We start from the raw sequence: 14,927 nt of genomic DNA on the forward strand, positions 1-14,927 counted from the left end.
CTTCTTTATTTTCTTTAAGTAGTTTAAACCTTTCTTATACCATTGAAAATATCCAGTCAATGCATTTAAGGCCATCTATGAACGATAATCTAATTAAGGAGGAAAATGAGCAGTTAATAAAAGTCAATGAAGGAATTAACTATTCCGTTTTGCTATTAAAGAACTAATACAATTCGTTGTTATAGAATATGTAGCAAATAATAATAAAAATATTATCTAACAGTTAAAGGAAAAATACAGTTGGTCTCTGATATACCAAGAGTACATCAGTATGCTAATCAGAATATATCAACCAAAATAAAATATTGTTTAGAGAAAAGTATTCAAAGATAGACATTGTTAGACTATTTGGAAAGATAGGATTTAAAAATGGAACTTCTTTATCTATGAAGTGAAAAGATATTGTAACTTTCTCTTCTAAGCAACAAGCTAAATTCATGGAAAATAGCTGTACCCTATACTAAGATTAGACATTTTACTAGGTCCAATTCCTTCACCAGCTTCACTTATTTTACTCCCATAATTTACATGAAAAGCACTTTGAAAACCAATCTGCAAAGAATGAGCTTCTCAGATGACTGTCTTGTCTCCCCGTGAAAAATGTAATCATCATCCATAGCAGAACTTCTATCTATAAAACAGTCATTAGAGCTGGAAGGTCTTAAGCCAAGGGCAAGAAGTTTATTTTATTTTATTTTAAATATCAGCCTTCTAAATTATCATCACTTTTGATTAATATGATATGTGCACATGGAAAAAAAAACTGGGCATATTTAGATAGATGGTGACTTAAACCCTATTATGGTTTGTCTTTCCTATGTAAAACCAGGGAATGACTAAGAAGTATGTATTTGATGCATTTATGAGCCTGGGTTATATCAGAAGATGTCCAATAACGAGAAATTCTTCAGCACAGAATCATCAACCCTTCACAGTCTCCTGAACATGGACACACATTACCTAAACTTTTGTGTTGCTGTTGAATTTTTTCGGGTTTCAGACAACAGAACAGTACTCAAAGCCTACTGCGTCCCCTCCCCTCCCACAATCTTAAATACTGTGAGAAAGTGCTAAAAACAGACAAACAGTAGCTAATAATTTGAATCTTAGAATTTAACTGTTAACACTAACTTAAAAAATATACACGTGATATTACAGGTATGTGTATATATGTGTGTGAGAGGGAGAGAGACAGAGACAAAGCGAGAGGGAGGGAGAGTTGTGATAAAATTTTGAGACAGTATGCAAAATCTTGACAAATGCATCCATGCTCCACCCCGGATCCACTTGCCCATTTCCTCCCTGCCCAGATGCACTGTAGTATGGAGTATTTTGATAGGCTTTTTTTAAAAAAATTTTGCCTGGGGTTTGATTTTGCTATTACTTATTCTTGCTACATTTACGTGTTCCCTAAATCAGTCTTCTGTATCCTCTATTTATCTTCTGTTTTCTCATTTTCAAGTTGTCATTTACTAGTTGTCCCCATGTTTAACATTTACTCTATAGCCTCTTGAACATGTCAGAGTAAAACACTAAGTAGATCTGGCAAACAGCCCTTTGATATGCACAAAAAATAATAATGAATTATTCTGGATTATAATTTCCTTGCTAAAGTTGAACTTTCTAAATTCGGGGCATATAAAACATCACACAAACATGTAATTGTTATTCATGTGGTACACTCCTTGTACTTTGTGTTTGACAAGGGAATTATTGCCAGTGATTTCATTTGTTATAGACAAATCTCTTCATTCACGGATTTTGTAAAACAAGACTAGAGTGCTTTTATTATTTGTTAGAATTATTATTATTTTTAGAAAAACTCAAATCATGACATTATGCTTTATACTTGTCTCCTGAATAAGGAATCAAAAAAAAAAAAAAAAAAAAGAGAAAACAAAAGAAAAATCTTTCAGTGGTTTTACCATGGGACAGCTGAAATCTCTGTTTCTTTGCTATCCCATATTTATACCACAAATGATATCTGGAACCCATGTGACTATCAAAATTAAATTTTCAGTTACCTTTCTCTGGATCCTTAGATTCATACGTTCAATTCATATATTCAGTTGCCTGCTTGATGTCTTTGCGTGTTTATTGAGGAAGCTTGCGCAATGAGCAGGACAAAACCAAGCCCTCTCAATTCTCCTGCCCCCTCAATCCATTCACCAATCCTGTTCTTCTCCCAGACTTCCCTTTGTCAGTAAATGGTACCACCAACCACATGCTTGCTTATACCAAAAATCTAGGAGTTATTTTAGATTCTTCTGACCCCTTCCTTCATATCTATTCTTGAACAAGGCCTGCCTATTTTACTTCCAAAGTATATCCTGAATCAATCTCATTCTCCCCACGTGTGGTACTTACCACCATCCAATTACCACCATTTCCTGCCTACACTACTGAGATAACCTTCTAACTGGGATCACCTCTTCTACCCTGGACCCCTTACTATCCATAGTGACATTTCTTAAAACCATAAATTCTACCATATCTCTTCTCCGTTTAAAATCCTCCAGTAGCTTCTCATTGCTAGTAGAATAAAACCCTAATTCCTTACCCTGGTTCACATATTCTGGAAACTGCCTATTTTGATAACTACGACTCACGCCATTTTAACTGTGTACCCACTACTTTTTAATTAAATGGGCCTTTCTGTTTCTTTTTCATATGCTAATTCTGGTCTTTTCTTAGTCCCTTTGCACTAGCTAAACAGTGCTCTCTCTACCTGCAGCGACCATCTCCATGATCTCTATGTAGCACTGGCTCTGTCTTATCATTTAGCACAAATATCACCTCCTGCATAAAGCTCTCCTTGAACAGTTTGAAATAGCTACCTAGTCACTAATTGTATTAGTCAGCTATTGCCACAACCCCAAATCACCCCAAATTTCCATGACTCCAATAATTTATTTTTCTTGCTCACAGGTCAGTGGGGCCAGCTTGGCTCTAGGTTGGTTGGACTTGGTTCCAGTTTCTGGTCAGATTCAAGGGTGCTTCATATGTCATATTCTGTTGCTCAATAATTACTTGGGGTGTACTCTTCTCATTGTGATCATAAGAGTTCAAGAGGACAAACCAAAGTGTAAAAACACTTTTAAGGCCTCTTGTCCTGTCACATATGCTAGCATTCCATTGGCCAAAGTAAGTCATATTGCAAAGCACAACATAAGTGGGGCCAGAGATACATATTACCCAAATTCATATAGTTGGTTTGAATAACAAAAATATTCTTGGAAACACTCAGAAGACTTCACCTCATGTCTCATTGGCTCAGATGGTGTCATATACTCGTACTGAAGCCAAACGCTGGCAAAGGCAATGGCGTTATCATTAGACCAATTAACACTCATTTAGGAGGTGGTGAAGCTTCTCCTGCAACATCTGGCCACTTGGAGAATAACAAAGAAACCCAAAAAACAAAAACAAACAAACAAAAAAATCAAGGTTATGTTATAAAAGAGGAAGGGAATGGATAAAAAGCTGTTGGTAAATAAATTGTAAATTAATTATAAGTTAATATCAGCAAACGTAAATTTACACCAGAGCCTTAATAATAGTAGCTGTAGTGGATAGAATATAACTATGCTTGTGTCGACGGAATTGACATATATATTTTATTTACTTATTTATTTTTTTATTTTATTGTTTTTTTTTTTCCCCAGAGCAAGAGTTAGCCACTCTTCTCCAATTCTGTTATAATATTCCTGAAGTTCTGAGTTACTAACTAGAAAGCTGGACTGTGCCAATCCTGTATGACCATTATAATATGAAACCAAAATTAATATAAGACCCAGTCTTACTTTACTATAAGACTGGGTCGTTATAATATAACATAATATAATATAATGTAATGTAATGTAATATAATGTAATATAATATAATATAATATAATATAATATAATATAATATAATATAATATAATATAAATCAGATCAGGTCTTATATTGATTTTTGCTCCAATAGATGCATTAGAGCTGATGGTCCAGCTACGTCTTATTTTCAGAGAAACACAGTGGGTAGTGGTGTCTGCCCTCTGTGACCTATCTGATAAATTTTTTCTCATTTCAGCTATCATGGCTTTATGACAAATATATTTGACTGATAATCATAGATAACATGATCCCAAATTCAATCTTCCCAGATTAATAAATGATTGCAGAGCTCTTTATATGTAAAAAGTCTCAGAATATTCATTCATTTCTTTCTTCATTCCTTCAAGAATTAATGAGTGCTTAGAACGATTCGCTTTTCATTGATTTATCCATTGGATAAAACTAACAAGCTAAGTCATATAAAATTGAGATAATCTTTCAAAGTGTGAGATTAAAGTCCTAATTAGTGGAATGAGTATTTAGCAGTGACCTTGATGGAGGAAATTCGCTTGCTAAGCTTCAGGGATTCTGAAGGATGTTCATAGAGGTGGTTCCACCTACATCAATTCTCAAAGGAGATAAATTCAAACCTTGGAAATTATTGTAATTTCTTGGATTTTGTCTGAAATTTTAATATCATGCTAATTTGCAGAGATGCTGTAGATTTAATGATTTTTTTTTTTGACAGAGAGAAAATTTTCCCCTGGTCAGTTTCTGCCACAGTTAATCAGCATGTTTTCTACCAGTTTCGAATATGTAAATATGGTTTCCTACTAGTTGCACAGGGCATAAAACATTGTTGATAAGCATATAGGCATCAGTGGATGACAGACCTTATAGGTAGAACCCATTACTTAAAGACAAGCATGGAAAGCTTTACAAATTCTACTGCTGGCATCAATTTTTAAAAAAATTCTAGGCCATGCAATCATCATTACCTCTTTAAAGTCAGTTTACCTGCTTAAAATGAAACTGAGTCCTAGTTTCACTTCTGCAATATATTATCTGTGTGACATTGCTGAACTTCAGTCTTCATATCAGTCAAATAGGGATAAATTCAATTGCTCTTCCTACACCATAGACTTATTAAGATGATAGAATGAAACAGAAATGTGATAAATTTCTTTGAAAACTCAAATGTAATATGCATATTTAAGTTTTTGAAAATTATGATTATTGCAATAGATATGATCTAAGAGTTTCAATAGTGATATTCAAATGTGGAATATTTTTCACATTTGTTTTTCGATCTCAGACCACCCACACCCTCTTTTCAGTCATTTCCATTTAAAAGTAGTTGCATTTCAGTCAACTTGAGATACAGTATGTGAATGTCCATTTAAAAGAGCCTTTCTCAGGATTTGGACAGAGCTCCCACACAGCTGCAGAATCCGACTGACCACAGAAAGACTGGTGTCTGAACTTGTTCCCCTCTCCCCTCCCACCTCATTGCATCCACGCAGCTGCAGAGCTGCAGGTGCATGTGTGTGTGTGTGTGTGTGTGTGTGTGTGTGTGTGTGTGTGTGTGTGTTAATGTCTGCTCCCATGAATGACCATAATTTGGCAGTGGCAGTTGTAATTCCCTCTTCTGTTGGTCATTATTGCTTCTCTACCTAACTCCAGCTGTCCACTGGCTCCCTCTGTGCCCCCGGCATGTGAATGCTGGCTCTCTCCTTAGCATATTTGCTAGTTTTGAGAATCTGCATTGACTTCCTCTTAGCTAGTTCTCCAGTATGCGGGATCCTTCCACTGTAGCCACCTTTAATCCTCTTAGTGGGAAGTTTTGTAACTAGGGTCTCCTTACTTCAGTGGGGGAGACCTCATAGGATACTGACAGATGGCCTAAGCCTTCTGTCTTCTGACTTGCCTTCAGGGCTTCGGGTGTGTTTTTCTTTCCTTCCTTCCTTCCTTCCTTCCTTCCTTCCTTCCTTCCTTCCTTCCTTCCTTCCTTCCTTCCTTCCTTCCTTCCTTCCTTCCTTCCTTCCTTCCTTTTCTTTCCTCTCTTTCTCTCTTTCTTTTCTTTCTTTTTTTAGCTCAGGGGGTACTCAGGCATCCATCTAGGCTAACCAGTGGAATTGCAGACTACCTTTGAGCATTACGTTGGGCATGCTGGCTCTTAGCTTCACATTAGAATTTTCCCCATATTCTGACAGAATGAGGTTCATGTTCAGACTTGTGGCTCTGTAGCTTGGGGGTGGGTGACAACAAAAACTCACCTCCAAGGGAAGGGAAGTGGAGGTGGGCAAGTGATCATTGATAACTCACAAACTCTCTATGCAGATGGCAGAGTTAGAAGAAGGGGCAGTGTTTTGCCATAACAATCCTCTGGAATATTACTACTTTGAAAATGTTATGATGGGGTACTTATGCTCCTTTTCTTTGAATTTAGAAGACGAATCATGCACTTCTTTTTGTTCTTAGCTCTGAACTGTTTCCAGTGTAGTTTCTACCCTGGGTGGAACCCATGGAGGAGCAGAAGCATTCTTTACATCTAAATCCAAATTACACTTTTATGAATACTTAATTGTCCCTTGCCCCATAGCATTTGGCCCATGCCTAATGTAAAGGTTCTGGTCACATCAGACTACCTATAAGTCAGCTGCTTACAAATTCTCCTCAACTTACGATGGGGTTATGTTTAAAGAAACCCATCATAATTTGAAAATATCGTAAGTCAAAATTGCATTCAACATACTTAACCTATTCCAAATCGTAGCTTAACCTACCTTAAATGTGCTCAGAACACAATATCCAAAATACACTGGCAACACAGAACACTGTAGAGTATTGGTTGTTTACTCTGGTGATCTTGTGCCTGACTGGGAAGGGCGGCTCACGGCTGCTGCTCAGCATCCTGAGGGTATCATATTGCTTATCTGTAACCTGGGAAAGATGAACATTCAAAATTCGATGTAAGACTTCTGCTGAACGCTTATTAATTTAGCACTATGGAAAAGTCCCCAAATCATAAGTTGAACCATCCTAAATTGAGGACCATCTGCAGTTTCCAGTTTCACCTGCTTGATTGGAGCTTTTGGAGTACAGTAGCTGCTCAGAGGCTGGCACATAGTAGCTGCACTATAATGTTTGTCACCTGAATGAATAAAATAGATGAATGAATGAATGAAAGAAAGAAACTCTGGAAATGCAAGAGTAGCACTTTCCATTTAATTGCTAAGTGACCATGAGCAACTTTCTAGATCACAAATGTTATTGTATCTATGGTAGACATTTGCTATTCTTGTAAATCAAATACGGTTTTATAAGTCCATGTACACATATATCTGATTGTCATATACTGAGTACAAGGCAACTGAGTATCCAGAAAATAGTTTTTTTTCCTTATAGAAAATGTTTTACTGCATTTTCCCCCAGAAACAAACAGTAGGATGAATGCAGCACAAAGTAAGTAATGAATTAAGCTTCTTCCCTGATATCTACTTATATACCTGAATTAGTATGACTTTTTTAAAAAAAATTATTGGGGTGACAATTGTTAGTAAAATTACATAGATTTCAGGTGTACAATTCTGTATTACATCATTTATAAATCCCATTGTGTGCTCACCACCCAGAGTCAGTTCTCCTTCCATCACCATATATTCGATCCCCCTTACCTTCATCTCCCACCTCCCCACCACCCTTATCCTCTGGTAACCAACAAACTATTGTCTGTGTCTATGAGTTTTTGTTTGTCTTGTTCTTTTGTTGTTTTTGGTTTATATACCACATATCAGTGAGATCATATGGTTCTCTGCTTTTTCTGTCTGACTTATTTCGCTTAGAATTCACTAGTGAAGCCATCTGGTCCAGGACTTTTGCTTTTGGGAAGGTTTTGGTTGTCACAAATGTTCCTATACCATCTTTTCTTACTGCCGAATAGTATTCCATTGTGTATATATACCACAACTTCTTTATCCATTCATCTATCAAAGGACATTTTGGTAGTTTCCATGTCTTGCCCACCGTAAACAAAACTGCAATGAACATTGGAGCACACCTGTCTTTATGTATAAATATTTTCATATTTTTTGGGTAGATACCCAGGAGAGGGATTGCTGGGTCATATGGTAATTCTATTCGTTATTATTTGAGGAACCTCCACACTGCCTTCCATAACGGCTGCACCAGTCTGCATTCCCACCAACAGTGTATGAGGGTTCCTTTTTCTCCACAGCCTCTCCAACACTTGTTACTATTTGTCTTGTTGATGATAGCCATTCTGACTGGGGTGAGATGATATCTCATTGTGGTTTTTCTTTGCATTTCTCTGATGATTAGTGATGTTGAGCATTTTTTCATATGTCTATTTGCCATTTGTATGTCCTCTTTGGAGAAATGTCTCTCCAGGTCCTCTGCCCATTTTTCAATTGGGTTGTTTGTTTTTTGGTTGTTGAGTTTCATGAGTTCCTTGTATATTTCGGATATTAGCCCCTTATCGGAGGCAATGTTTACAAAAATCTTCTCCCATTCAGTTGGTTGCCTCTTTATTTTGTCGATGGTTTCTTTTGCTGTGCAGAAGCTTTTAAGTTTCATATAGTCCCATTCGTTTATTTTAGCTTTTACTTCCATTGCCTTTCGAGTCAAATTCATAAAATGCTCTTTGAATCCAAGGTCCACAAGTTTAGTACCTATGTTTTCTTCTATGCAGTTTATTGTGTCAGGTCTTATGCTTAAGTATTTGATCCATTTTGAATTAATTTTGGTACATGGTGACAAATAGCAGTCCAGTTTTATTCTTTTGCATGTGGCTATCCAATTCTCCCAGCACCATTTATTGAAGAGGTTGTCTTTTCTCCATTGTATGTTTTTAGCTTCTTTGTCAAAAATTATCTGTCCATATTTATGTGGTTTTATTTCTGGGTTCTCAATTCTATTCCATTGGTCTATGTGTCTGTTTTTCTGCCAATACCATGCTGTTTTGATTATTGTAGCCCTGTAGTACAAGCTAAAGTCAGGGAGTGTGATACCTCCAGTATTGTTCTTTATTCTGTTGTTTTGGCTATTCGGGGTCTTTTGTGGTTCCAAATAAATCTGATGATTTTTTGTTCTATTTCTTTAAAAAATGCCATTGGGATTTTGATGGGGATTGCATTAAATCTTTATATTGCTTTGGGTAATATGCCCATTTTAAATATGTTGATTTTTCCAATCCATGAGCATGGAATGTTTTTCAATTTCTTTGTGTCTTCTTCAATTCTTCAGCATATAGGTGTTTCACATCCTTGGTTAAGTTTATTCCTAGGTATTTTATTCTTTTTGCTGCAATTGCAAAAGGAATTGTTTTTTGTATTTCTTTTTCTGAGATTTCATTGTTAGTATATAGGAATGCAATGGACTTTTGTACGTTGATTTTGTAGCCAGCAACTTTACTGTATTTGTTGATTGTTTCTAATAGCTTTTTGGTGGAGTCTTTAGGGTTTTCTATATATAGCATCATGTCATCTGCAAAGAGTGATAATTTAACTTCTTCATTCCCAATTTGGATGCCTTTTATTTCTTCCTCTGATTGCTCTGGCAAGGACTTCCAACACTATGTTGAAAAGCAGAGGTGATAGGGGACAGCCTGTTGTGTTCCTGAACGCAGAGCAAAGGACTTCAGTTTTCACAATTAATTATGGTATTAGCTAAGGGTTTGTCATATATGGCCTGTATTATGTTAAGGTATTTTCCTTCTATACCTATTTTATTAAGTGTTTTAATCATTAATGTATGTTGTATCTTGTCAAATGCTTTTTCTGCATCAATTGATATAATCATATGATTTTTGTCCTTTATTTTGTTTATGTGATGTATCACATTGATGGATTTGCAGATGTTGAACCATCCTTGTGCCCTGGGGATGAACCCCACGTGGTCGTGATGAATAATCTTTTTAGTGCATTGTTGTATTCGATTTGCTAGAATTTTGTTTAGGATTTTTGCATCTGTATTCATCAGAGATATAGGTCTGTAGTTTTCTTTTTTTGTGTTGTCCTTACCAGGGTTTGGTGTCAGGGTAATGTTGACCTCATAAAATGAGTAGGGAGTACTGTCTCGTCTTCAATTTTTTGGAAGAGTTTGAGCAGGATTGGTATTAGATCCTCTTCGAAGGTTTGGTAGAATTCACTAGTGAAGCCATCTGGTCCAGGACTTTTGCTTTTGGGAAGGTTTTGGATGACTGATTCAATTTCATTACTGGTGATCGGTCTGTTTAGATTTTCTGGTTCTTCATGGTTCAGCCTCGGAAGGCTAAGTGTTTCTAAGAACTTGTCCATTTCTTCTAGGTTATTGAATTTGGTGGCATATAGTCCTTCATAGTATTCTTGGATGGTGTTTTTTGTTTTTTAAACTGAGTTGAGAGGCGGTTTCCAGGTGTCAAGATCCTCTTATGTTTGAAGGGAACATTTAGAAATCCCCTCTCGTGAGAACTGTGGAAAAGCTTGTCTTATTAAATAATACCAGCATGACCTCATAGTAAGTCTCATTTTTATAATTTCATTCTTTGAAGGAATAATTTATTTTGCCTGTCTTCCTCTTAATTTTGTGTACATTTGTATTTTCGTTTTGGATTTTAGAACTTTTATTAACTTTTTCCTTTTTTTAATTTGAGCTTAAGAGAAACTACAGTAAGTTGTTCAATTATCCTTGACATTTCAGTAGCAGTGAAGTGTAAACTTTTTTACGGAATTCACAGTACGGTGTCCTAACCTTACTAGCTCAGCTGTTCAGTTCATGTCAATATATTTGTCTGCTCTGTGTGCTCCTCAGCAGATGCACATGTTCAGTTATTTGCATGGTTAACAACAAAGTCTGATTTGAGAAATCCCGGAATTCATATTCATGTTCTGTGTTAGGTAACATCTTCTGTACTATTTTCTTTATCTGGAACATTTTCATTAGCTTTGCTCTTGTACATAACGACACACTTGTTTTCTCAAATATTTGCTTTCAAATGTAGATTTTTTGTTTTTTCACTCAATATCCAGAGAATGTGGGTCAGGTAGAAAACAGAGTGTTTGTCTTAAGGGGCTAAGAACTGAGAACAACAGAGGCAGACTAATATCCCTAATTCATTACGAGCAACATAGTGACACAGGAGCAGAGAAGGTACAGGTGGGATGGATCTGTGGTTGGATGTTTTTAGGGAAGATACGACTGGAAAGGCACAGAGGGGGAGGAGAGAGCTGAGTATTGGCAAGAGAGCAGTTTTCTGGGCCTGTGTTGAAGAAGGGTCTAGGTGAAATGAAGACATACAGCCAGAATTGTATAGGTCAGAATAAATCATCCAAATAATGGAAGAGGGAGTTGATATGAATAATTCAAAATAATATTTACTTCACTTAGTACATTTGTCTGTTAGGGCTGCCATAACAAAATCCCAAAGATTGGATGACTAAAACAACAGAACTTATTTTCTCACAGTTATGGAGGCTAGAAGTCCAAGGTCTGCTGGAAGGCCAGCAGGTCTGATTTCTTCTGAGACCTCTCTCCTGGGATTGCAGTTCCTCTTTTTATAAGGATACACTGGTCAGATTGGATTGTGGCCCACCTTCTCATTTTAACTTAATCATTTCTTTAAAGGGCTTATCGTTAATACACTTACATTCTAAGGTAGTGGGAATTAAGGCTTCAACATATGGATTTTGGGGGGACACTTAGCTGATAACATTTAGGAAAAATCTATTTTAAAGATATACCATTTAAGAAGTTAGTCTGTAACCGTAGAGTATTGGTTTCTAAACATTAAAATACAAATTGCTGGATCTCATCTCCTCCCTGTGAGTTTCTGATTCACTAAGTCTGGGGAGGGGCCTGAGAATTTGCATTTCTAGCAAGTTCCCAAGTAATGCTGACATTGCTGGTCCTATGACCCCATAGCAGTGGGCAATTAGGGAAATATATCAGTAACATGGGATAAGCAGAAGAAAATAATATTGCACCATAAGCATTCACTGTAGGATGTCCGTTGCTGGTAGTCAGAAAGAAAGATAATGGGAATCCCATGGAACAGAATCCTGTCAATGACCTGAATGAGCTTGTAAGTGGATCGATGCCCAGAGGCTCTAGAAAGGATTGAAGGCCTTGGCTTTGGCCTTGTGAAATTCTGAGCAGAGAGCCAGTTAAGCCACACTGAACCCTAACTTCTAACCCACAGAAGCTGTGAGATAATAAATGGATACTGGTTTAAGATACTAAGTTTGTGGTAGTTTGTTTCAATAGCAAGAGAGAACTACGTAGTATAGAAGAGATCATAGTTATTCCGTAAAAACCATGTGGATAGATCACTCTCCCAAAATATGTGGTCATACTATATACATAGGTTGGCTGGTTCTTTATTAAATGTTAAAAGGCATATATATATATATGTGTGTGTGTGTGTATATATATATATATATATATATATATATATATATATATACACACACACACATATATACACACATATATATATATATATATATATATATATATATATATATATATATATATATATATTTACACACATATACAAGTCTTACAAACAATGCCTGGTACACAATAAGCATTTTATAAATGTTATCTCTTATCATCTGTGAAATCAGGATAAAAACATCATGACTGTGAAAGTGTAATTAGATGATATTTGTAGTGCTAAATGAAGTGCGAGGCACAGATTGTAGCTATAGTTTCTATTCTGTTTTTTCTTCCCTACCTGTACTTATGCCAGTCCCTGTGATATAAGGTCCTTTTCCAGTCTTTGTACTTTCACATTCTACTCATTTTCAAATGCTATTTCAAATGCCATCTCCTTCAGAATATGGTCACTCACATATTCAAAAGATATTTATTGAGAATCCTCTTCTGAACCCATATCATTTTATCTTGGCACTTTCACTTTTATACTTGTAATATATTGATTTTATAAAATAAAAATGCCAGTTTTCAGAAGGCAGGATATATTTTTTTATTTAGCCTTATATCTCCCACCCTATTTAACACAAGGTTAGACACTAGTAGGCAGTAATTTTTTTTCTGCCAAAAAGGAAATAAACCTTTATAGAAATTCTCCTGTTCTGAGTAGGAGATCTAGCTACAGTGACAGATGTGCTTCCATCAAAACACAGAAATTCCAGACCCACGTGCGCACGCAGAGGAGCCCGGAGAGTCAACGCTTCTTCGCTTCTCCTCCCTTCCCCGTGTCCCCAAGAATGATCCCCTATAAGTTTGTTTCCTAAGTCCTTGAAAAGTGCAACATAATTTATGCTATTGATTAGAAAATTTCTTGGTCCCAGGAAAGTTACATTGACACCTGTGTTTCTACTTAGTTGTGTGAACTTTAACAAGTCATTTTACTTCTCTAGATATGATTCATCATACGTATAAGGGGACAATTCATTTATGTGAGATGGTAAACAGATTTTCTCATACTGTCCTAGCCTGTGAAGAGCAAATCCTGTAGTTCTCAGCTCATGTTTACCTCTTCTCCTTCCAAAAAGGATTATTTTTTAACCTATTGGAAAAAGGCTAAGGGCAAGGTAAAGGAAGAGAAAGGAAAGTCAAGTTTCCATCTGATGGGTAAATAATTATTTGGGGGCATTTTTTAAAGATATGGTCCTGGAACAGCTGTGGGGTGTCAAGAAGTGGGTAGGAGAACAAACGTTTGCATAAATGAGGCTGTGGGTTGTGTGTTCATGATGGAACAAGGTGTTAATGCCACATCCTGCTTTGGAGCTTCTGGAGATGTCAAAAGGCTGAGAGCATTGTTGGGACTGTTACATTGTAAAATGAGGTAACTGAGAACTTAAGTGGCACTTTCAAAGGGGGTAGTTCAAAATGGGTTTTCTTAGCAATAATCTAGCATGCATCCATCTGTTGCATCCATATAGGAGGGTGAGGCTGAAGAGGCTGAGAGAGGATTTATTAAAAAAAGTTATCAGTGTGCTGGATTCTTCTTCACCAACAGTGCCTCCAGCAAAGGTAATGGGTAGGAGGATGCTTCCTTTTTACTTTAAACCAGATGGAAAACTTGTCTATCACCTTTAGGATGTGAGGGACTCCAAGGTTTATATTTGATTCATGCTTGAAGGGCTAGAGCAGGGGTGTCCAAACTGTGGCCCACGGGCCAACTGCGGCCCATGAGCCATTGTTAATTGGCCTGCAGCAAATTCCAAAAATATATTTAGTTTACTTAAGTAAACCAGGTGAGGCAATACGTACTTCACCTCGAGTGAGTGGCCCGGCTGTTTGTGTATTTTACCGCATATGGCCCTTGGTGAAAAACTTTGAAAAAAGTTTGGACACCTCTGGTCTAGAGGCTAGAAGCTGGCCCTGGCCCTGCTACTTTTTGATTGTAGAGGATTGAGGGCTCTGATAGAAGCAAGCTGCACTTCCACCAACAGTGGGGCAAAGGTGAGATTTCTTAGGGACAAATGTGGAGCCCAAGGTCAGTGATAGAGACTTCTTAAAAACTACCCTGCCCAAGAAGACCACTGGACAATGTGACCCAAAGAAGAAAAGGTCATTAGTGGTGTGAAGTAGAGATTTAATAATTGTTTTCCTCAAAGGTAACTAATTTTCCCAGTTCTTCTACTTGATCTATAATGTAATCTCCCTCATATAATAAGTTTCCTTATTTGCATAAAAGTAAAAGTAATCTGATATATTAATATTTCCTTAATTTTGAGCTCCTGGAAGGCCAGACAATGTCTCTGGCAGTGTCTGTGGTGAGATAAAAGAAAAAAAATTAATAAAAACTCATCTTTAATTGGACCATTACATGATGAATGACAGCATATTTTTGCTAAAAATTTTTTTTTTTTGTAACTTTTTAAAAAAATTTTTTACCAAAGTTTATAAATATTCCCCTAGAGAAAACTGTGAAAATGGTTCAGAACATCATAATACAATTTACTTAAACATATGGGCTTTTAAGTTCTGAAACTTGGGAGAACTTAACTCCATCTATTTGAGACAGGTCATTGAAACAAATAAAAAAACTTGATATTTCTAGATGAAGGATAATTTGAATTAAATTCAAATTGGTCACACATGGATCTCATAAGTTTAAATAAACATTTATGGTTTTAGAAA

The sequence above is a fragment of the Rhinolophus sinicus genome, linkage group LG01, assembly GCF_036562045.2.
Source record: "Rhinolophus sinicus isolate RSC01 linkage group LG01, ASM3656204v1, whole genome shotgun sequence".
Taxonomy (NCBI): Eukaryota; Metazoa; Chordata; class Mammalia; order Chiroptera; family Rhinolophidae; genus Rhinolophus; species Rhinolophus sinicus.